The sequence below is a fragment of the Lepidochelys kempii genome, chromosome 1 (genome assembly GCF_965140265.1).
Source record: "Lepidochelys kempii isolate rLepKem1 chromosome 1, rLepKem1.hap2, whole genome shotgun sequence".
NCBI lineage: Eukaryota > Metazoa > Chordata > Testudines > Cheloniidae > Lepidochelys > Lepidochelys kempii.
In genome coordinates, this window is record NC_133256.1 from 197,667,422 (window position 1) to 197,691,006 (window position 23,585).

At 42.7% G+C, this 23,585-nt stretch overlaps 1 protein-coding gene across 5 annotated transcripts in view; it reads right to left on the reverse strand.

Moving 5' to 3' along the window:
• The window catches only part of ST3GAL6 (ST3 beta-galactoside alpha-2,3-sialyltransferase 6), a 177,960-nt gene that overhangs the window by 104,729 nt on the left and 49,646 nt on the right, over positions 1 to 23,585 (reverse strand). For all 5 annotated transcript variants that reach the window (XM_073307840.1, XM_073307832.1, XM_073307848.1 and 2 more), the window contains one exon: positions 20,955 to 21,066. The gene's annotated coding sequence lies outside the window, so the exon portion shown is untranslated. The remainder of the gene's footprint in view (positions 1 to 20,954; positions 21,067 to 23,585) is intronic.

A 23,585-nucleotide genomic window follows, 5' to 3' on the forward strand; every position in this document is an offset into this window, starting at 1 on the left:
GAAAAAATGGGTGTTTATCACTTCAAAAGGTTTTCTCTCTCCCCACCCCACTCTCCTGCTGGTAATAGCTTATCTAAAGTGATCACTCTCCTTACAGTGTGCATGATAATCAAGGTGGGCCATTTCCAGCACAAATCCAGGGTTTAACAAGAACGTCTGAGGAACAGTGGGTGGGGCTAGGAAAAAACAAGGGGAAATAGGTTACTTTGCATAATGACTTAACTACTCCCAGTCTCTATTCAAGCCTAAGTTAATTGTATCCAATTTGCAAATGAATTCCAATTCAGCAGTCTCTCACTGGAGTCTGGTTTTGAAGTTTTTCCTGTTGTAATATCGCAACTGCGTGACCAGAGAGACTGAAGTGTTGAATCATAGAATATCAAGGTTGGAAGGGACCTCAGGAGATCATCTAGTCCAACCCCCTGCTCAAAGCAGGACCAGTCCCCAATGTTTGCCCCAGATCCCTAAATGGCCCCCTCGAGGGCTGAACTCACAACCCTGGGTTTAGCAGGCCAATGCTCAAACCACTGAGCTATCCCTCCAACTGGTTTATGAATGTTATAATTCTTGACATCTGATTTGTGTCCATTTATTCTTTTACATAGAGACTGTCCCGTTTGACCAATGTACATGGCAGAGGGGCATTGCTGGCACATGATGGCATATATCACATTGGTAGATGTGCAGGTGAACGAGCCTCTGATAGTGTGGCTGATGTTATTAGGCCCTGTGATGGTGTCCCCTGAATAGATATGTGGGCACAGTTGGCAACGGGCTTTGTTGCAAGGATAGGTTCCTGGGTTAGTGGTTCTGTTGTGTGGTATGTAGTTGCTGGTGAGTATTTTCTTCAGGTTGGGGGGCTGTCTGTAGGCAAGGACAGGCCAGTCCTTGCCTGCATCCTATGAGACATTGGCTTAAGCAAGTTAGCATAAAAGACTTGAGCCCCTGACCTTTAGCATAGAAAAAGTGACCCAATGGTCACTCTAGATTTTTAGGAACTGAGAATATCTCGCCAAAAGTTAACACAAAATGAGATTAGGCAACCACAGGAATACCGAGCTTGGCTATTTTAGAATAGGATCGTTGACAGATGTCTAACCACAAACTTGCATTAGCAATAAGGTAATGAGGCAATAGGGCTTAACATAATAGCCTATCAGGGAAATGCACCCCCATATTATGACGGTGAGGAAGTCAGATATGGACAGAGGAGGCTGCGTGTTTGTATGAATATTCTTGGTGAATCCCAGGCCCTATGTAAGTAAGGACCCGCATGAAGAAGATAGCTAGCCCTCTACCCTTCAATATTTTAGTGCTATAATATATCACCTATCTTCAAGCATTGGGGATCTGGACCATTGGACCCATTTGGCATGCCAGAGACAGGTCTGGTCCTTTGTCCCTTCATCTCTTACCACCGATCTGGCCAAGAAAGGGGTCTGAGTATATAAGTCTATGAGCATATACTATGCGAGGAATAACCATTAAGAATTCTCTAATACTCTATTCTTGCTATTTGCTTGTGTTGGAGCTTGTTGTATTTGGAGCTTTCTTGTCTCTATTAATTATATTAATAAAGATGGCTAAGGTCATGTTTTGCTCTCCATGTGAGTGCCCTTGCCATACACACTGGGGTTCTCTACAAGATATTGAACTTGTCAATTTTGACTCTGTTATGTCTGATTCTGGGACAAGAACCTTTGTACGCTCCTCTCATTAGTTGAGTACCAATTGACATTCATTATAGGATCAGCCTACAGATTCTATCCTGCTGGGGATAAGTAGAGGGGTCATTATAATTGAATAGGCCTTTCCTATTTATAACAGCCATGTTCCTAATTACCTGAAATCAAAAGCCCTTTCCTGAAGCAGGATGATGTCAGTGACCCTTCCTCATCTACCATGTTCTCAAGAGTTTGCAGCACATTTTCAGGTATGGCATCAGTGCAATATGCTTCCCCTGTGCTGCTCTGGGGAAAATGCAGCTCCTCAATAGTGGTGGCACATTTGATATAACCACTGCCAAACTGCAGCCTGCTCCAGAAACATGCAGAGCAGCACCAGATAAGCCCCATTCTGGGCAGTGGTTTGTAATGGGTAATTTTTATATTAAAGAGAGAGAGAGTGTAAAATCACAAGTAAGTCCTGGCCGGTTTGAAAACTGGAGAATTTTGTTTTCTGTTCCAAGGGAACATCCCATGATAAACGCAGCTGAAAGGGGTTTTGGCTGGGAGCTCAGAGGGCCACTCCTTGCAATGACCTTGGCAGGTTGACAAAAAGCTGATTTGATGGACAGTGCAGCGAGGGGTGTGCCTCCCAGCCCGGAACAGATGTGTGTTAGCACTTCATCAGAGCTTGGGTGGCTAGCCTGAGCTGCTGCCTGTACCACAATCTCCAGAGTACTGTTTATTTTTGTGATTAATTTTTTATGAATTTTCATAAAGACACAAACAACAAAAAGGTAAATGTTAGCAAACACTGCACATTTCACAGGCTACCCCATAAAATTATGCAATTATTTGTCAAAGCTCCAAGACCAAACACAAAACCAGACAATAATATACAGACATAACATGTTAAGGTGGGAGTAACAATAATAATTAATAAAAGAGACATACACAAATAGACAAAAATGGGAAGGAGACCTGAGAGGGTGGGGGCAGGAAGAGGGAGGGGAAAGGCAGAAGAGTCAGATGGCATAGAAGTCTGGCATTATTTGAGCTATCTCAGCAAATGTAGAAAGAAGTGGGGTCCAAATTTCTTCAAAATCAAAAAATTGCTCTCTACATCTATCCGTTATTCTTTCTTTCGCTGCTAAGTCAGATAGGTCCGAATGGCACTGCTCTATTCTGGACATAAGCCTACTCCTGCCACAGAGCTATTTTTAGCATGCTAGTTCAAGCAGAGCTAGCATGTGTCTGTCTACCCAGATTAGAAGGCGCAGTCCCGGCTGCAGTATGGACATATCCTGCCCCCAGACATCATGGCCATTAGAAAACCCCTGTCCTGCCTATGCCACATACTTTTAAAATACTTGTCTTCTCACACTGAGCCAGCTAATCTAATGCAGCCACATCTTTATCCTGCTAGCTCTAACTTCTACTCCTTTTTATTCTGTTTATATATTACCTTTTATACACACACACCTGTTAAAAGAACTCGTAGGTTGCAAAGTCAAGAACTCATAAGCTAGGGAATGCCAGAATCAAGATGGCCACTGCATCAGACCTTTCCTGCACAGCTACCAGGGCTGGTCCACTGTCTACACTGCCACTTTACAGCACTGAAACTTTCAGTGCTCAAGGGGGTGTTTTTTCACACCCCTGAGCGAGACAGTTGCAGTGCTGTAAAGTGGCAGTGTAGACAAGGCCTAAGACATGTCCCAACATGTTCTGGAGGGCAGTCACAAACTACTTCCCCTGAGACAAGAGGTTAGCCAATGCCTCAGCCAGGTGTCAATGAGATCAAATGGACCATCACCTGATTAAGTGACCACTCTTTGGCAAGAGAGAGGCTGTGAGCAAAAAATCTACATTTTGACAAAGAAGAAGCTTGAGGTTCCTGTCCACACAGAAAGAAAAGGAGTACTTGTGGCACCTTAGAGACTAACCAATTTATTTGAGCATAAGCTTTCGTGAGCTACAGCTCACTTCATCAGATGCATACTGTGGAAAATACATAAGAAGTTTTTATACACACAGACCATGAAAAAATGGGTGTTTATCACTACAAAAGGTTTTCTCTCCCCCCACCCCACTCTCCTGCTAGTAATAGCTTATCTAAAGTGATCACTCTCCTTACAATGTGTATGATAATCAAGGTGGGCCATTTCCAGCACAAATCCAGGTTTTCTCCCCGCCCCATCCTCCTGTTGGTAGTAGCTTATCTAAAGTGATCACTCTCCTTACAAACTCCACACAGAGTTTCTGTCTTCTGAACATCAGCTGCAGGTTATTCTTGCTCAAGAGAAAGGGCTATAAGAGGAGAGAACAGTCACCTCAAATCATCTCTCCCTTTCTCTCTACCAACAGCATCAACAACACTTGAAGAAGAAAGGAAGCAGCATTGGACTGGGGAGAAAGACCCTGACTGAAAGATGCAGCCAGTATGATTGTTGGAACTTATGGTGAGACAGACCTTTGCTTTGAATTCACTTAGCTTGTTAAATTAAGTATTAGTTGCATTTTACCTTTTATTTCTTTGGAATCCTTTCTGACTTTTATGCCTCATTACTTCTAATCTCTCAAAATCCATCTTTCTATAGTTAATACGTTTGTTTTATTGTTTTATGTAAACCAGTGTGTTTGGGAAACTCCATCTGAAACAGGATTTGTGCATATCATTTTCTATTAATAAAATGACAAAGTTTATATAAGCTTGTATTATCCAGAAGGATGCTGGGCAGTACAAGACACACATTTCTGGGGGAAAGTCTAGGACTGGGAGTTTGCTGGTGTTGCCCTGCAGTGTAATTCAATAATGGCTGACTATAACACTAATAAAATATAACTGGGAGTGATTTGCATGTTGGAGGCTGTGTCTGAGCTGGTCAGGAGGGGTTACTCTCATGGAAAAGCAGTGTAAAAGGCACCCCAGGTTGGAGAATTGAGGGAACACTGCTGTCTATCAGTCCAGATTGTGCTCTGAATACTGTCACAGTGGAACCACAAGTTAACGGACCAAAATTGTTCTGATGGCTATTAGGCCTAACTGGTGGACAAAATAATGAAGGAGATGAACGATATTGCCCACTTCTCCCCTTTCTGACCTTTTTTGCATGTAATTTTTTTGAGGTTTTAAGAGCAAACTGAAAAGCAGAGATTCTATTGTGTGGAACCATATTGATACCCTTATTGGACATTAGCAGTGTTGGAACCTTCAGGTCCACCGTCCAGGCCTCTGCCATTTGAGCTAATGAGAGACTCCAGTTCTGGTGCTAGAGCATCCCACGTTATCTGGGAACAGCAATTTCAGAGAAAGTGCCGCTCAAACCCTGCAGCTCTGGGCTGGAACATGCTCAGTGCAGATGGAATGTAGCAGCCACATTCCAACAGCTCTCTGCTGAGCAAACATGAAATGAGATTTTTTCAAAGGCTTAATAACTTGGCCAGCAACTTTGAGTATTTCACCCCCCACAGGAACAGCAAAAAAGCATCTTTCTGAGACCTGAGCAACCCCTTTGCCAAATGTAAAGCCCTTGCTTCAAAGCATGAAGAGTTGGAGCTTCTCGAAAAAAGGTTGCAAGATTTGTTTGTTTAAAAACATGGGCAAAATAACCCCTGATCTTGTTCTTGGAAATGGCTAAACCATTTTTGCTGACACTCAAAAAAATTCAGTTGGAGGCAGTCACCAGAGATGGGAAATTTTAGCCCAAATGTTTGGCAAAGTTATAAGCAACTGAAAGCAGTGCCTTATAATGGAATGTATAAGGAAGACTTTCCTATAGGCAGCACTACCGGCTATACCTATAATTCTTGCTAAGTTAGCGTTTGTACTTATTTCTTAGTAAACCACAGTAGTTATTTTACTTAGCCTGTGCCTTATCTAAAAAGGTATTTACAAGACATTCCCTTTACGAATCTCAAACTCTTTCCTGGATGTTATTCTGAAATGTTGTGGTACAAACTGTTCCTTTAAGTTGACACAGAACCCCTCTCAACTCTGATTCTTGAAATCCACATTTGCTTCTCCCTGACAATCAATATGCAATAGTTTCTGCAAAGAGAAATCTACATAGGGCCCAGTCCTGTCCTCACATATATGAATGCATGTAAGTGGGTGCTGTGTCCATGTAAGTGAAGATAGAATTAAGTACAGAGCCAAATTCTACTCTTATATATACACACGCTAGTATAAATACAGAAAGAAAAGGAGTACTTGTGGCACCTTAGAGACTAACCAATTTATTTGAGCATAAGCTTTCGTGACTGCTCAAATAAATTGGTTAGTCTCTAAGGTGCCACAAGTACTCCTTTTCTTTTTGCGAATACAGACTAACACGGCTGTTACTCTGAAACCTATAAATACAGAGTAATTCTACTGACTGCTGACAGTACTCTGTGTTTACACCAGGTTGAGTAGAATTTCGCCCATAAGTTTTAAATACAGCATCCTCCATAATCTCTACAAATGCAGTTATCCATTACAATGCTTCATTTCATCTTTACCTAAAACTCAGTTAAAGCGGTCTCTTCATGGACATTCAAACATGCTTGATGTGACTAACTGCTCCTGCTGGCAGTTTACTCTTCCCTGCTTAATGCTCAGAATACATAATATTGGCTATCCTGTAAAACAAATATCCTGCTTCGGTTGATGTGACGTGTACCAAATCTTAATAAATGTGTATACTTCATGTTCCTGTTTACACTTCAGTTATAGGTGCTCCCTCAAAACATTTCTTTAGAAGGAACTCCATTATTTATCTACCAGGATCAATGTTCCTGGTACTGGTGATGACTAATTGAAGTCATAATTCTTTATCATACTGCTTTAAAAACATAATTTACAAAATACATACAGGAAACACTTCGCACACCACTGAAGAGCAGCCACTTAGCTTTAATCTACCTAGCTCTCTAAAAGTGGAAGTGAGGATGTTGTGGCTTGCACTGTACAAGCTGTCCCGTCTACATACCTGCATTGCTAGCCTGTGCTGAAGCGTAGGCCACCATGTCATCACTGCTACTTTTTGGCAAAACATTCAGATTAAGCTGCAAATTACACCCCCAGTTGCAGTGTAGAGTGACATAGCCTAATACAGATGGCTCAGAGAGAGAGGGAGGTGGAAGTAAATAAACCTGTATCTTCCTGTTAATTTCTGTGTTAAGAAAACCAATCCACAAGAAGGGTTGAGTTTAGATTCTACATAGTTGGCCTGGTATACCAATGTAAATCAGGAGTATCTCCACTGAAGTCTATGGCATTACTCCAGTGTGAAATCAGAATCAGGCCCAACAGGTAAACTGTGTTTGAGAGCAAGTTTGGGAAGGATACTTTCTTACAGGGGAAGGAGCAGTGGTACACATCTGCTCATATGATACTGTACCAATATCCATGATGTCAGAGACAAACACACTTAGTATTATGTCTCCTACACTGATTTCCTTCTTATGGCCTAATGTTTCCTATTATTTTATTATGTCAAAGAGTCTTTTACTGAGCAGTGGGAGGGAAATAATCTTCATCAGTCATCCATCAACCACAGCAGGGTCTTCTTTGTGTCCCATGCCTTCTACCATCTATCCCTGATAGCATGACTGAGTAAACCCAGATTATGAGATTAACATTATATTCTAGTTCCTTATCAGATCTCTCCAGTTCAGTTTCTTCTGGACGCTGGAATAGCGCATCCACATTATAAATGCTTCTCCTGGATTTGATCTGGATGTCAGAAACATAGTTGGCAAAGTCTGGACCTGACCTGTGCAATAGCATAGTTACTATAAGCATCAAGCCAAATCGAAGAGACCTCTGACATATAATCATGTTCACGTTGTCCAGATTCTCAACTGTTGTAAATAGGCATGGTTTCATGTATTGATTCACAACAGCTGAAGATTTGGATTAAGTATAAGTGGTTATGTCTCAGCGTGCTCTTTCAATTGGCTCTGTCTATAGAATGATGCAATATACAGGATGAAGGGAAAATGAACACAGCAAAATAACAAGGAATAGCAGTGACTAGATACAGAGAAGGGGGACAGAGAGAAAGATAGGCAGGTATGACCTCTTTCTTACGCCTGTGTAAACCACGAGTTATTCCACAGAAGCTAACAGAGTTACACTGCTGTAGAAGAAGGTTAAGGGCTTGATCCTGCACCACTGAAGTCAGTGGGAGTTTTGCCACTGGGAGCTATAGCAAGGCTGAAATGAGGAGAATCAGGCCCTGCCTGTTTACTAAAGTACTTCTACAGTGACCTACTTTGAACTTAGAGATGGGAGATAGCTACAATACAAGGGATGCCGGATATGTAATTTTGAACACGTCATTTTCTTCCTCCAACTTATTTATCAGTTCACGAATTCTGGCTGGCAATGAGACATACCTATAAACTTGTGCCAGATAATCCCCTCAGTACACAACCTGAGTGATCAGGCATGCCTGTGGCAGATGAGCCATTGGGCCAACGGGGCCCGTGGCAATGCAGAGGCAATGTAAATGGTGGTGTATGTTAGTCTGCAGAAGAAAAGCTTTAGATGGTGTGATTAACTGGTGCAATTTACACAACAGAAAGGTGGGAAAGTAGATTTATAGCATGAAAAATACAGCGGGTCCCTCCCATGCTACACATACTTTACTACTTCCTCCTATTTGCTTTTTCTTCTAAACCCCCTCAATGTATAAATTACAACATTTACTTACCAACCTGCCATTTACGCCACCATTTTTTTTCATCACTGCATTTGGCTGAAGAGTAAAAGGGTTACATCATCCTTTCCTATGAAAAAGTCAGTGGGAGTCGGCAAGTTTCTTGGGACTCCACATGGACACGTTCTTTGGGGAGGAAAGGGGGAAGAGGGTATTATGGCCCGTGGAGAGAGATGTGTTGGTATTCCGGGATCTCTGGGCATTCCAGTGGAGGATAAGCCTCTTCACAAAACTCCTGGGTTGCCCCCTCTTTCTATAGCTATGCTGCCATTAGCTCCCAGACGGTGCAGGATTCTTAAGGTTTGGGAGGGGATGGTATGGCACTAAGGGCTGTCCTATGTCATATTAAACCTCAAAGCCTCTACAGGTCAGCGTTTGCATGGAGGAGCTTCTGTAGGTGCAGAGGAAGTAGGAATGGGGGGGAAAGAGGCTGCTACTTTGTCCTCTCTCCCCTTTGACACTTATGTTTATTAGAGTGAGAACTCTGTTCATTTCATACACTCTGTATCCAATATTGCCCAAAACTTAGACATTCCAATATCGTAAGTCAGCTCCCCCCCTCCCGCCCCATCACAGGATTGATTTAAAAATCGTGAGTTTTAAAAAACAACTACTTTTGGATTATTTTTATTTGCTTTCTTTTCATGGAACCATTAGGCCTCCCATTTTCAACCACTGCACCGCAGCCACAAGGGCAAGAAATGTCTTCTTGTTTTTAAATTGAAAGATGAGATTCGTGTGTAATTGCCAGAATTCAGGGGGATTAAAAAAAACAGGTAACACAAAACTCACAATAAAAACATGAGAGTTGTCGACCATGAGTATCCCACATTGAAGGAGATATACCTGTGCATGTCATTGAACAATATAAGGTTCACACCCTGCCTATTGCTTCCTCCCCTCTCCATGGATCACCATCTTGTAATGGTGGAGAGGCTTGCATGTCTCAATGACCCTGAGAGTGATGCTGCCTGGAGTCATGTACTCTCTTAGGGCTACTCGTGGCAGAATGGTCAAGGGCGAGGTTCCAGACAAAGTGTGATCCAAGAAGTCCCTAACGTCAGAGCAGATGGTGGATAACTGCACAATGGAGGTGAAACTGTTGTGTAATGTTACAACGGCTGTGAAGGTGAATGAAGGCTGCAGCAGATAGAGGCTCTCCAATCATCATGGTGTCCAGGCCATTGGTTTCAAGTCCCCTATCTGTCAGGGATAGTGTGGTGACTGTTGTGCCCCAGTCTCCCCACTTTAAAAGAAGTCCCGCACAGGCATCTTCCAGATTTTGGGAAAATAACATTTGCACAAGTCCAAAGACTGGAAGCAATCGGCGAGTGACGACGGGACCAGAACAGTGAAATCCGGAAGTTCCTAGTTACAGACCAACACACAGGCAGTATGTGTGTGATACAGTTGTCTTGCTCGAGGATTGAGGTGGGTCGAGCATCTTGGCAGCTGCACCCACGACTGAGCAGTCCTTTTTAGGATCCACTCTGCTCACGCCACATGGGGAGGGGGTTAGAAAAGGTACCCTAAAAATAGTCTTCCCTCTGTTTTTCCTGGTTGGATAGCTGCATCCCGCAGGATCACCACCTCAGCGGTCGAAAAATGTAAGAAACTTTGGAATTTGGAATGTACGTACCCTGATGGACAATTCAAACAATGACTGACCAGAGCGACGTACAGCCATCATTGCTCGTGAATTGAGTCTGTTTAACATCGATATTACTGCTTTGTCCGAAACTAGAAGAGTTGATGAAGGACAGGTGAGGGAGGAGAAAGGAGGATACATCTACTTCTGGAACGGAAAATCTATAGATGAACCCCTATTGCACGGAGTGGGCTTTTCTATAAAGAACAAGCTCATAAGGTGCCTCTTTGAAGTACCAGTTGGCATCAATGAGCAGTTTATTACACTCCGATTGAGACTCACCAAAAATCAACAGGCAACTATTGTGAGCACCTTTGCACCAACACTGGATGCCAATGAGAATGTAAAGGAAGATTTTTATTCTCCGTTGGAAACGATTTTATCAGAGACCCCTACAGAAGACAAGATCATCCTTCTGGGGGATTTCAATACACGTGTTGGATGATACTCAGTCCTGTGGAAAGGATCAACTGGGAAAGAAGGAATTGGCAAAACCAATTCAAATGGAATTCTGCTCCTGACCAAGTGTGCTGAACATGAACTTATTATTACGAACACTCTTTTCCGACAAAAGGAAAAGTTTAAAACATCTTGGAGACACCCACGGTCAAAGCACTGACATCTCCTCAACTACATCATAGTTCGTGCTCAAGATCACAGTGACATACTTCTCACAAGAGCAGTGACAAGTGCTGATGACTGTTGGACTGATCATCGCTTTAGTCAATTCAAAATAAAAATTAAGATCACTCCCAGATGGAGGCTGCAAAAGAAGCAGGTCAGGCACAAGTTGACAGTTCAAGATTTGAAGGACCCTATTAAGCGTGACCACTTCCAAGCAGTCTTAGAAGAAAAGCTCCCAACAGAGTTTCTGGAAGAAACTGAGGAACATTGAAGCCAGCTGAAAGCAGTAATCATCAATGCCTGTGAGGAAACCATAGGCTACCAAACCAGAAAACATCAGGACTGGTTTGATGAGAATGATGCTGAAATTGAGCAACTCATCAATGAGAAGAGAATGGCATTTTGTGGTTGGCAGAATGGCATAAATTGTAATATAAAGAGAGAAGCCCATGCCAAGGCAAGGGCGGAAGTCCAATGTAAACCAGAGAACTCAAGAACAAATGGTGGACTGAGACAGTGCAAGAACTCCAACATCTCACGGATATCCACAATATATGTGGTTTCCTTAGTGCCACCAAGGCTATTTATGGGCCAGTTTGACATGGTATGAATCCTCTTTGCTCTAAGGATGGAACCACACTTCTGAAGGACAACAAAGCCATCAATTCTCACTGGAAAGAACATTTTGAAGATCTCCAGTGAAATGAGGGATGCCCTGATTGTTACCCTCTTCAAGAAAGGGGATAAAGTGGATTGTGGGAATTATTGTGGTATCTCCCTCCTAGCTATTGCAGGCAAAGTTCTGGTGTGGATCCTTGCAACTCACCTTCTGCCCCTGTCAGAAGAAATTTTACCAGAAACCACTCTGTGATTCTGGTAAGACTATGTCATAGAACTGTGGATATGATCTTTACAGCATGGCAGCTGCAAGAAAAGTATTGGGAGCAAAACTAACTACTGTACATGGCTTTTATTGATCTAACTAAAGCCTTTGATTCAGTGAATCACCATGCCCTCTGGACAGTACTTTCTAAGATTGGATGTCCTAATAAAGACATCAGTGTCCTAAAATTGCTTCATGATAACATGAAAGTGACTGTTCTGAGCAGCACTTGCTGCCAGACTGAACCTTTGACTCCTGTTTGTACTTTGAAACAGGGATGTATCATCTCTCCAACCATGTTTGCGGTTTTTACTGCTGTCATTCTTTACCTAATTGCTGGGAAGTTTACAGCTGGAGTTGAAATAATTTACAGAATGGACAGCTAGCTGTTCAGGCTTAACAAGCTGGAAGCCAAGAGTAAGATCTACACAACAGCTATTGTGGAACTTCAGTATGCTGATGACAATGCAATCTTTGCCCACTCTGAGAAAGATCTTCAAACTATCTTGAGTGTGTTTGCCGATGCTTACGCATGTCTTGGTTTCACTCTTAATATCAAGAAGACTAAAGTGCTCTATCAGCCCTCTCCAAATGAGGTATTACATGCCCCATCTATCAAAATCAACGGAGCAGCACTGGAGAATGTTGATGACTTCCTCTACCTTGGAGTCATCTTTTATCCAAGGCTGATATTGATGCAGAAATTCAAAATCACCTGAGCTGTGCCAGTGTAGCTTTTTCTCGTTTACGTCACAGGGTTTTTGAAGATACCAAGCTGCTTGTTTATCAAGCCATTATTCTCCCAACACTGTTGTATGGGTCTGAAACTTGGACAACCTATAGACACCACTTGAAAGTCCTTGAGAGGCACCATCAATGCTGCCTTCGTAAGATTCTGAAGATCAAATGGGAAGACAAGTGCACCAATATTAGTGTTCTGGAAGAGGCAAAGACCACCAGTATCGAGGCAATGATAATCTGTCAGCAGTTCCGCTGGACTGGTGACGTTGTCCGGATGCCAGACCATCACCTCCCAAAACAGGTCCTGTTTTCTCTCAGCTGAAAGAATGGCACCATAATGTGGGTGGACAACAGAAGCGTTATAAGGACTTGCTGAAGGACAACCTAAAAAAGTGTCATGTTGCCATTGACACTTGGAAGATACTTGCCCAGGATCGCTTAAAATGGAGTGAAGTTCTCCGTGATGGTCCCCTGCATTTTGAAATTTTTTGCCGAAAAGCTGAAGAGGACAAGAGGCGCAGGAGGAAAGAGAGACTGACTTTCAGTCATGGTCAACAGCCTCCTGCTGAGCCTGAAAACATCTGTCCTCATTGTAATAGAACTTGTGGTTCAAGGAGTGGCCTTATTAGCCACCTGAGGACCCATAACTCTCATAGAAGATGATCATACTCGGTAACGAGTGATCGCCCATCATCATCACTTCCTGCTCTAAGGTTAAAGTCTGCTTAGTGTTTATGAGAACAAAGACTTCAAAGACATTACTTACAAAACAACTAAGCTACACCCTGGGGTTGGATTTTCCAGGCCAGGGGTGCCCAACCTATGGCCTGTGGGCCATACATGGCCCACCAGAGCATTTCATAAGGCCTGTAGTGGGCCTTGGGCAGAGAATCTGTTTGGCCCACACAAGGTTGTGCTTAGATTTATGTGTCATAAGGTTGTGAACCCCTGATTTAAGCCATTTTGTGACACACAGTAGCCTTGCACCAGCTGGATAGAGCCGCTGGAGAATTCGGACTACACAGGAGAACTCTCTGCTGACAGAAATCTGGTGATGGTGACTCTGCTGCTTTCTGCACAAGCCACCTCACCCACCTCCTGCACTTCCTCCACCACAGGCTGTGCCCAAATTTCCCATTCTAGTTGTGAGTAACTTCACAGGTGTTAATATGGATTTGTCATATTAGACTTTGCCTTTTAACTCCAATTATTCAACAAAAAAACTTCAAAAACAGCCATAAAAGGCTTTTATGGCAGTAAAATATTAATCCTAAACCCGTAGGGCCTGATTCTGATCTCAGTGGTGTTACCAGTGTAAAAATGGTGTGAGATCAGAATCAGGCCCAAAGTTACTATAATTGATAATCAAGCAGTCATCTCTTTAAACTAATCACATGAGATTCAGTGTGCGCCTTTCCTTTTCTGCAACAGAGTTTTCAGAAGGTAGAGTGTCAGGTTACAACTTCAGTGCCCATTTTAGAAGCTGTCTTGGGGCCCAACTGTGTTCTCTATTACTCTGCTGTAAATCTAGTGAAACTTCATTGAAGTTAATAGCATTGCTCTGCAATTATACTTTTGTAACAGATCATAACTTGGCCTGCTACTTGTTTTTTCTTTTAGCTGGAAGTTAAATTTAGAAGCTAAACATACTCATTCTGGCTTAGAATACTATTTAAGTATGTAAGCGTGGGGGTGCAAATACATACTATATCTTTCAGAGTGGTAGCCATGTCAGTCTGTATCAGCAAAAAGAATGAGGGGTACTTGTGGCACCTTAGAGACTAACACATTTATCTGAGCATAAGCTTTTGTAGGCTAAAGCCCACTTCATCAGATGCATGCGGTGGAAAATACAGTAGGAAGATACATATATACAGAGAACATGAAAAAATGGGGGTTGCCATAACAACTCTAAAGAGACTAATCAATTAAGGTGGGCTATTATCAGCAGGAGAAAAAAACCTTTTGTAGTGATAATCAGGATGGCCCATTTCAAACAGTTGACAAGAAGGTGTGAGTAACCGTAGGGGGAAAATTAGCATGGGGAAACAGTTTTTATTCAAGTCTAATTTAATGGTGTCCAGTTTGCAAATTAATTCCAGTTCTGCAGTTTCTTGTTGGAGTCTGTTTTTGAAGTTTTTTTTTTGGTTGAATAATTGCGACTTTTAGGTCTGTAATTGAGTGTCCAAGGAGGTTGACGTGTTCTCAGAGTGGTTTTTGAATGTTATAATTCTTGACGTCTGATTTGTGTCCATTTATTCTTTTGCGTAGAGACTGTCCGGTTTGGCCAATGTACATGGCAGAGGGGCATTGCTGGCACATGATGGCATATATCACATTGGTAGATGTGCAGGTGAACGAGCCTCTGATAGTGTGGCTGATGTAATTAGGTCCTATGATGGTGTCCCTTGAATAGATATGTGGACAGAGCTGGCAAGAGGCTTTGTTGCAAGGATGGGTTCCTGGGTTGGTGTTTTTGTTGTGTGGTTGCTGGTGAGTATTTGCTTCAGGTTGGGGGGCTGTCTGTAAGCGAGGACTGGCCTGTCTCCCAAGCTCTGTGAGGGATCGTCCTTCAGGATAGGCTGTAGATCCTTGATGATGCGCTGGAGAGGTTTTAGTTGGGGGCTGAAGGTGACGACTAGTGCTGTTCTGTTACACTCTTTGTTGGGCCTGTCCTGTAGTAGGTGACTTCTGGGTACTCTTCTGGCTCTGTCAATCTGCGTGCATCTGATGAAGTGGGCTTTAGCCCACAAAAGCTTATGCTCATACTATATCTTAGATTTCCCTGCATGCTGGTCATCCATACAGGCACATTGGGAGTTCAATTCTTGTTCTCCTAACTGTCTGGGTCTGATCCTCCTTCAGGGATAGGCGACTGGAATCACTCAGTGGGTCCAGGCTGGATTAAGAACCTTGCTGTTCTTTTTGAGATCAGAGGCAGCTTTTTCTGATGCTGTAGAACATCAGCTCTCTTCACACAAATTCATACATGTGGTTACCAGCCATTTTTTTCTTTTTAAAACAGGGAGCTGGCTGAGAGGAGACTGCAAACTCTGCATTCTCCCTCTAGACTTCTTTATGGCTACAATTAAGTAACATCCTTTTGGCTCTTACCCCAACAGTGCCAGCAAGAGAAGATTGCATAATTTCTTCTATATTTGGTTTGTTGGTTAAATCTTAACTATACTCTGTGACGGTGCCCCCCATAAGGCTTTCTGGAAATATGCTTATAAATGTACATATGACATAACTAGAATGTGTTTTATGCTACATATGCCATGTAACATATCTCTGTAAAGGTTGTGATCTACTGAATCTATTAATCCTATTTGTATGCATGTATCATTTTTGTATTTGAAGTTATGAATATTGCTGCATACTTGTTTGATTCTGAGTAGGTTTTAGTGAAGCAGTTGGTCAGCTTCCTGAGAAAAGACTATTCTCAGTAAGTGCCCAATCAAGAAGCCCTTAAGCCAACAATGAACTTGGAGATGCCAGTCAACATCTGGGCTTTGCCAGGAATGTGGCTTGACTGGTAAGGAACTCAATCATGCATGGACATGTGACTTGCCCAGATGATTCCAAAACTCCATTTTGTAGCTGGACTTTGCATAGGAGAGAGGAGTGGGTCTCCACCCACAAGAGAAAGTCTATTTAAACCCCTGGGAGACCGCTCTATTTTGTCTTCAGCTGGCTAGAGAGAGATCCACCCCCAAAGATACCTGAAAGAAACTGGAATAAAGCATAGTAACTACAGGGGGTGTGAGTGATTCCTGGACCCAGACTAGAAGGAGCCTAGTCTGTAAAAGAAAGCTTACTGGAACTGGTGAGGTTTTTATCTATATTCAATTTTATTACTGTACTAGACTTAGACTTGCATGTTTTATTTTATTTTGCTTGGTAATTCACTTTGTTCTGTCTGTCACTACTTGGAACCACTTAAATCCTACTTTCTGTATTTAATAAAATCACTTTTTACTTATTAATTAACCCAGAGTATGTATTAATACCTGGGGGGGCAAACAGCTGTGCATCTCTCTCTATCAGTGTTACAGAGGGTGAACAATTTATGGGTTTACCCTGTATAAGCTTTATACAGGGTAAAACAGATTTATTTGGGGTTTGGACCCCATTGGGAGTTGGGCATCTGAGTGTCAAGGACAGGAAAACTTCCTAAGTTGCTTTCAATTAAGCCTACAGCTGTTAGGGGATGTGGTTCAGACCTGGGTCTGGGTTTGCAGCAGGCTAGCGGGTCTGGCTCAAACCAGGCAGGGCACTGAAGTCCTAAGATGACAGGGCAGGAAAGCAGGAGCAGAAGTAGTCTTGGCACATCAGGTGGCAGTCCCAAGGGGGTTTCTATGATCCAACCCGTCACATATGCTTTGCGGTGTTTTTAATACACTAACTCAATGGAAGACCAGGGAAACAACTGCCACTGCAAAATACACAATAAGCCAAATTCTGCTCCTCCGTTACAATGGTGTAAATCTGGAGTCCTCTGACTTGAGGGGAACGACTTTGGATTTAAACCAGCATAGCTAAGAGCAGAATCTGTCCCAATGTCCGTTTTGACAAACATGGTGTGATTGGTCTTCTCACCAAGATTAGTTTTTTCTAGAGTTGAGAAGGTAAGGCAAGTGCACCCAGTGGTTTATTATCATATTCCTGTGAATATTATTTAACTACAGCCAAATCTTGTCCTGAAGGTCTGGAGGAAGAGACAAAGCTAATTATTGGATTATCATTACCTAAGCCAAATAGCCCTCGTTTGCCAGTTGTCCTATAAACACAAGCAATGAGATCATATAGAATACAAGGTAATCCACTAATATCTTGCAAAATAAATTATTAAAATTAACACTGCTTATTGAATATTATTTACCACATTTCTAAAACCTCATCTTCGTACCATTGCAGCAAAAAGATAGGTAGGTGAATCATTGCCACGAGTCTTATCTTACCTGTAAATGGTTACAGCCTTATTCAGTTCACAGTACAGTATAATTTATAAAAAGGGATTGTCTTTCAGACAATGTTTAGTTGAATTTAAAACCAACAAGATTGCAGAATTTGGATTCCTCTTTTGGCTGTGTGCTTACAATTCCCACTGGTTTGAGTGAGTACTGCATATGCAGAACCAGGAGCAGAATTTGCCCCAGGAAATTAAAACTTAAGTCAGAACTATCCCAGTATACAGTGTAATGCTGCTGATGGGTGGTTTTCATAGGGTGACAAGTAGTGGCGGATTTAGAGTTAGTGAGGCCCTGTGTTCAGCTTCATTTTCGGGGCCCCTCATTTGGACCCAGCCAACAAAAAGAATATTCTCTCTCATTTCTCCCCTCCGCCACCGTTTTTCATACTTTTTTTCTTCATCCTCCTCCTATAAGTAATAGGAAGTAAATGAAAATAAAGTGAGGTACTTTTGTTGGATCATATTAAAGAAGTTCTGTATTAAAATCACAAATGAGTTTGATTCCCCATAGTTTAAATTCCAGGGTATTACTAATTAAGAGGTCTCTTGGTTTTTGGTACTGTTTCTCTCCCTCTATGTGTGAAACTTGCAAGCTGCTAATTGTGTTAGTACATTCTAAGACAGAGTCTGTTCTCAAAGCAATTCACACAGAGAGAGACTCAAAGCAATACTCTAACAACAGAAACAGCACCCAGAGACTCCCCGCCCTTTTGTTGTATTAACAATTGTGATTAAAATAGAGATAGAGGATGTATGTGGATGGATGCTTGGTGTGGATAATAACTGAATGATCAGGGATGTGCCAGCCTAAGAATCCAGTGTCCATCGGCTAAAGAAGGCGTCAAGTGGAAATAACCAGAGGACCCCCGGAGGGCAGACTGGAATCCACCCAACAGCCTCAAGGATGGGAGAACCAAAGAACAAGATAACATCTGGCAGCACGGAGCCGTCAGGAATGTGCTATCTGCTGATTGATTCAGCAACAGCATGATGAAGCAATTCCCATAGACTGGCATAGGAAGAAATTCCTATAAAAATGGACTCTAGAAAGTGAGAACTTTGGGGTCTGATTCTGCAAACCAACTTCCAGGAGCATCAGATGAGCATCTGACAAGGCCCTGCTCCCTCCTCATGTCCAGGCCAACTGGCCAGTGGCTTGGCATGAGCAACTCTAAGGCTGGTAACTATGATAACAACCTTGCAGAACCTGTGTGTGTGTGTGTGTATGAATGAATGAATGTGTGAATGTGTGAATAAATATGAAATTGAATGGAATGTTATAGGTTAGTCTCTAAGGTGCCACAAGTACTCCTTTTCTAACTGCTTACTAGGATTCTTTCTGTAGTCACAATAAATGTGGTATTTTGCCTTTTTCCCTTTAAGATCCTGCTGGTTTTCATTTTATTGGTATAACACTTTGTTTATTTTTTGTAGTCTAACTTATTTTTCTACAGACCGCTTGAAAATCGCTGAGGGCTCGGTGGACCACTTAATGATCTTTCCAAATATTGTTTGTACCATTAGCTAATGATTGTAAAGTGCTTTGGATAAGAGGGCTTTATAAAAAAATGGAAAAACACATTGGGGTGCAGGGTCTGGCCAGGACTTAGGGTGCAAGAGGGGGCTCAGGGCTGGGGGTGCAGGGTCTGGAAGGGAGTTAGGGTGCAGGAGCAGGCTGGGGCTTGGGGTGCAGGGTCTGGCCAGGAGTTAGGATGCAGGAGGGGGCTCAGGGCTGGTGCAGGGGGTTGGATGTGGAGCGCTACCTGAGGCAGCTCCCATTTGGTGTGAGGGGTGCAGATGGAAATGTGGGCTGTGTATGCAGGAGCTCCCATTTGGTGCTTGGGCTGGGGATGTGGGGGGGTGCAGGAGTCAGGGCACGGGGTGGGGGTGGGGTCTGCTCCCAGCCCCCTGCACCAAGCAGCTCACAGCAGGGGGCGGGTGGGTATGTGTAGGAGCAGTACGGGGGCCCTGCCTTTGCTGTGCCCTGCCCCGATTCCAGCCCATTCCCCAAGGCCCCGCTCCTGCCTCTTCTCTGCCTCCTCCCCCAAGCATGCTGCGGCCCCACTCCTCCCCCTCCCTCCCTCCCGGAGTGACCTGAGCACTGGCAAATAGCTGTATGGTGGTAGGGGAAGCGCTGAGAGAGAAAGGGAGGGGTGGGAATGCAGCACGCTCTGGGGAGGAGACGGGGAAGAGGCGGGGAAGGGGGAACTTGGCTGCCGGTGGGTGCGGAGCCTGCAGCAGGAGCCCCAGGAGGTGGCAGGACCAAGCTTCTGCCTCCGCAACTGCCCGGCCCTGGGGCCCCCTGTCTTTGGGGGCATCCTGTGTTTTACTGTAAATCCGCCTCTGGTGACAAGAGCCTACAGATTCCATTGACTTCAAATGGAGGACGAGGTAGAGCGTAGCAGGAAGTGGCTTTTCTCTCTCTTGAACATTCTTAAAATTTCAGAAATGTCAGAGAACGGAGAAAAGTCAAAATTTCAAAAATGTTCACAAATGAAATAACAACAACAAATGGTTCAAGTCAATCAAAAATATTTCATTTCCATCATTTTTAAATGTTTTATTTCAATTTTGACCATTTTTTTAAAAAAAGTGTATTATAATTATCCTAAATTTCAAAATAAAAAGTCATATAAAAACAGAAAAATGATTTTTTTTTTATTTAAAAATGTCAAAATGGAACCAAACAGGATGTTGTAAAATGTATTTTCCAAAAATCTTTTGAGTTGAGAAATTCATTGAAACCAATTCTTTCCTGCAAAAAGTTTTGGTGTTGATTAATTGACGTTTTTTGATTAAAACATTTCTGACCACCTTTAGTTGTAGTTCTTCATCACTTCTGAAAATTGGGTCCAAAATTGCCTCAAATTGTCTACCCAAAAGCAGCGGATACTTTTGGAAAAAACAGATGCTTACACCTCTGTGCCTCCATTTCTTCATCTGTAAGATGAGGATAATGATACTTGCCCACCTTTGTAAAGCACTTTTTTATATATGGATGAGACGTGCTTGGTAACTAGCTGCTAAAATGAGCTTGCAGCCAAAATGTACATAGCTCATGGGTTAAATCAGTACTGATTACTTCCAGGGTCTTTTCTCATCATCACCCACATTTTTATCTCAAAGAAAAAGGTCTATCACATAGTCAAGCAGAATCCTCTATCCTCATGAATAGTTCACGTTGACAAAAATTGCTGTGGAGTTGGAAAGCAAGTGGTCTTCCCTTAAGAAGTCAAACAGAGGAGAAAAGAAGTTTTCAAAGGAAGGGGGCTTGTGACATCTTCTGACCTTTTCTGGATATATCAACTTTGTATCCCACTTATTCCAGCAAGCTCTAGTAGTCCCTTCTATCAGTCATTCCTGCTGCCCTTCCCAAAGAATTAATTTGCTGCTACAGCTGCACTACCAGCAGAGGTTCTTCCTCTCTTGTGATGAGCCCTGGCATCTCTGTGCACTTGTGCACATGCATGGTATACAGTCCAATCAGTGATGCGTGACCAATTCATGAAATCCCCCCATCCCGTTATGCATAATCATACTGCTTTACTCATCGCTAGACCTGAATTCAAAGTGAACATTTTTTTAGAGTTTTGAGATGTTGTGATTTAGCACCTCTCCTCCCCCACATTTCTCTTAGAGGGAGATGGAGGAACTCCCAAGATGGCTGCTGTACCCTCCTCTACTGTCCGCAAACATGCATATATAAGTTGCTTACCTCATGGCAGGTCTTCTTGAGATGGGGTTAGAGGCCAGCACAGAGGACTTTTTCAAAGGCTATTCCATTCCCTCTGCAGGATTTTCAAGGGGTTGTCCAGCCAGCCTTCTCCCTACAAAACAAAAAGTGTGTTCTTCCTCAGGGTGAAATGTGGTCCTTATTCCTAGTTCGTTATTCACTGTTCTCAGTTCCTTGTTCAACAGTGAAAGTTACTTTTTTTTTTTAAAGAAAGTTTAAATATTTAGAAATGTCACCAAAATTAATTAGATTAAATTTTCTTCACACAACACACAGTCAACCTGTGGAACTCATTGCCAGGGGATGTTGTGAAGGCCAAAAGCATAACTGCATTCAAAAAAAATAATGAGATAAGTTCATGGAGGCTATTAGCCAAGATAGTCAAAGATGCAACCCCATGCTCTGGGTGTCCCTAGCCTCTGACTGAGGGATGCTGGGACTGGACAACAGTGGATGGATCACTTGATAATTGCCATTCTGTTCATTCCCTCTGTGACCAAACGCACTCCTGTATTCACATCCTACACACTACTGTAGTAATGTATGTATAAAATATGCCTGGTGAGTTATCATTTGAAAGATAATTCAGTGGTCAATAATGTTGCTACATACATTTCACTATGACATTAAGTGTAAAGTTATGAAATTCCCTCTGTATGATGTTAAAGGCACATGTTCAAACTCACACAGCCCAGATTAGGTAGAACTGGCCAAGCAGGCCTGTCTTAAACAAAGGGATGTGTGTTTACCTCAGTTTGTATATGTGTTAAACAGAGTCCTCAGACAGTTAAAGCAGGGGGAAGAAAGAAGCCAAAGAAAATCTGTACTTCAGCATACATAAAAGAAAAGAAATAGCATGAAGCCTCCTTCCCTCACCAGATTCCATGTTTCCTTGCTCTCAGCTGGAAAGAACTTTATCTAGGGGTCACACTAAGAAAAGGCATTTCAACAGATGACTGAACTATAAAAATGAAGGGCAAAGACACCCCAAATTATCTCTTCCTACTCATCTCTTTCTGTTCATCTAAGATGACAAAAGAAACAGCTGTTGGACTACGGGAGTCAGCACTGTACTGAAAACAAGTGGTAAGAACTCCACCTTGAACCAAGTCTAGTTTAAGTTTAGGAATTGTGTTGGGGTCACCCTGCAAGTAGTAACCAAAGCTGTGGCTGGTGTTTGCTGATAAATTTCTGGGGTCATATCTGCTGGACCAGGGTAGTGACTATACACAGACACTCAGGGTGTGACCTGCATGCTGGCAGGCTGTGAGTGACCCAAGTTGCGACCTACAATAGCGAAGCATTGTGAGGCACTTCAAGTTGCAGTGCAAGTGATGACACTCAGTGATCTGGACTCCACCCTGGAATGTCAGACCCTCTGAAACACTTGGCATTGGCTGCTCTCAGAAGACAGGATACTGGGCTAGATGGACCATTGGTCTGACCCAGCATGGCCGTTCTTATGAGTTATTAAATGGTTTATTATTTATTAATGGATTGTTAGAATAAGGGAGTGTGCTTTGAGTGGCTAAATGTGACAACAAAATACTTGTTGAATCACCCCAAGTGACACATCTCTGCAACCATTAGCACGTTCTGAAGACACTGAAACATGTCACTTCCTGACTTGAACCTTTATTCCTGGGCAATCTGGTGACACATCACCACCTCACCTTCCATTTTGCAGAAGATCTTTGAATAAAGAACTGGGTTTTGATGGGTAACAAGTAACAAAATACTACTTGGATCATCTCAGGTGACATGTCTCTGCAACCACTAGGCTGTTCTGAAGTACCTGTACCTTGGCCATGTCACTCCCTGGCCCAAAGCTTTTTTCTTTGCAAGAAGTGCTGACCCATGTCACTATAGCCAGCCCCTCAACACACACACACACACACTTGATTTCAACCCCCCGTAAATGACAAGATACTGCTTGGGTCACCCCAAAGTGACAAGTCCTTTTAACTATTACACTGTAGTGAAGAGTACCCCTACTACACTCTCCTGCTTGGTATTTCCAGTCTGGGGAAGGGGTGGGGCTGTGAGGGGAGAAGCACCACACAGTTTAGAGTGAACAACTAGGGCTGGTCAAAAGTTATCAATTAAAGTTGTTTCTTGACATAAAATTAGGTTTTAAACTAAACAAAATTTTTCACACAAAGTGTTTGATTTCTGCAGAAAATTTTGACTTCTTGTCCAAGAAGATCATCTGAAAACCAAGAAATTAGGCTAATAATTTTTATTTGGAAATGCTTTTATGGTGCCTCATGGCAATGGTAGTTCAGGTACATCATGGCTCAATTCTCCTGTATGGGCTGGGCTCCTAAACTGGACTATATCTCCCATGATGCACCATGGCCATGTGACTCATAATGCACTGTAGTAACTAAGAGCCCTCCCCATATACTGTCCCCTCACCAGCTGTTGCAAATATCACAATGGTCACATTATATATAAAGACTGGAAATCCTCGCTCTTCTGGCACACACGATTTTTCACTAAGCCTTCCTTTAATGTTTTTGTTTTTACATCCTTTTTGTCCTCATGCCAAAGACTGAAGAACCATTTTCTGAATCTCAGTGTATTTTGATGAATCTTTCTGACAATTTGGAC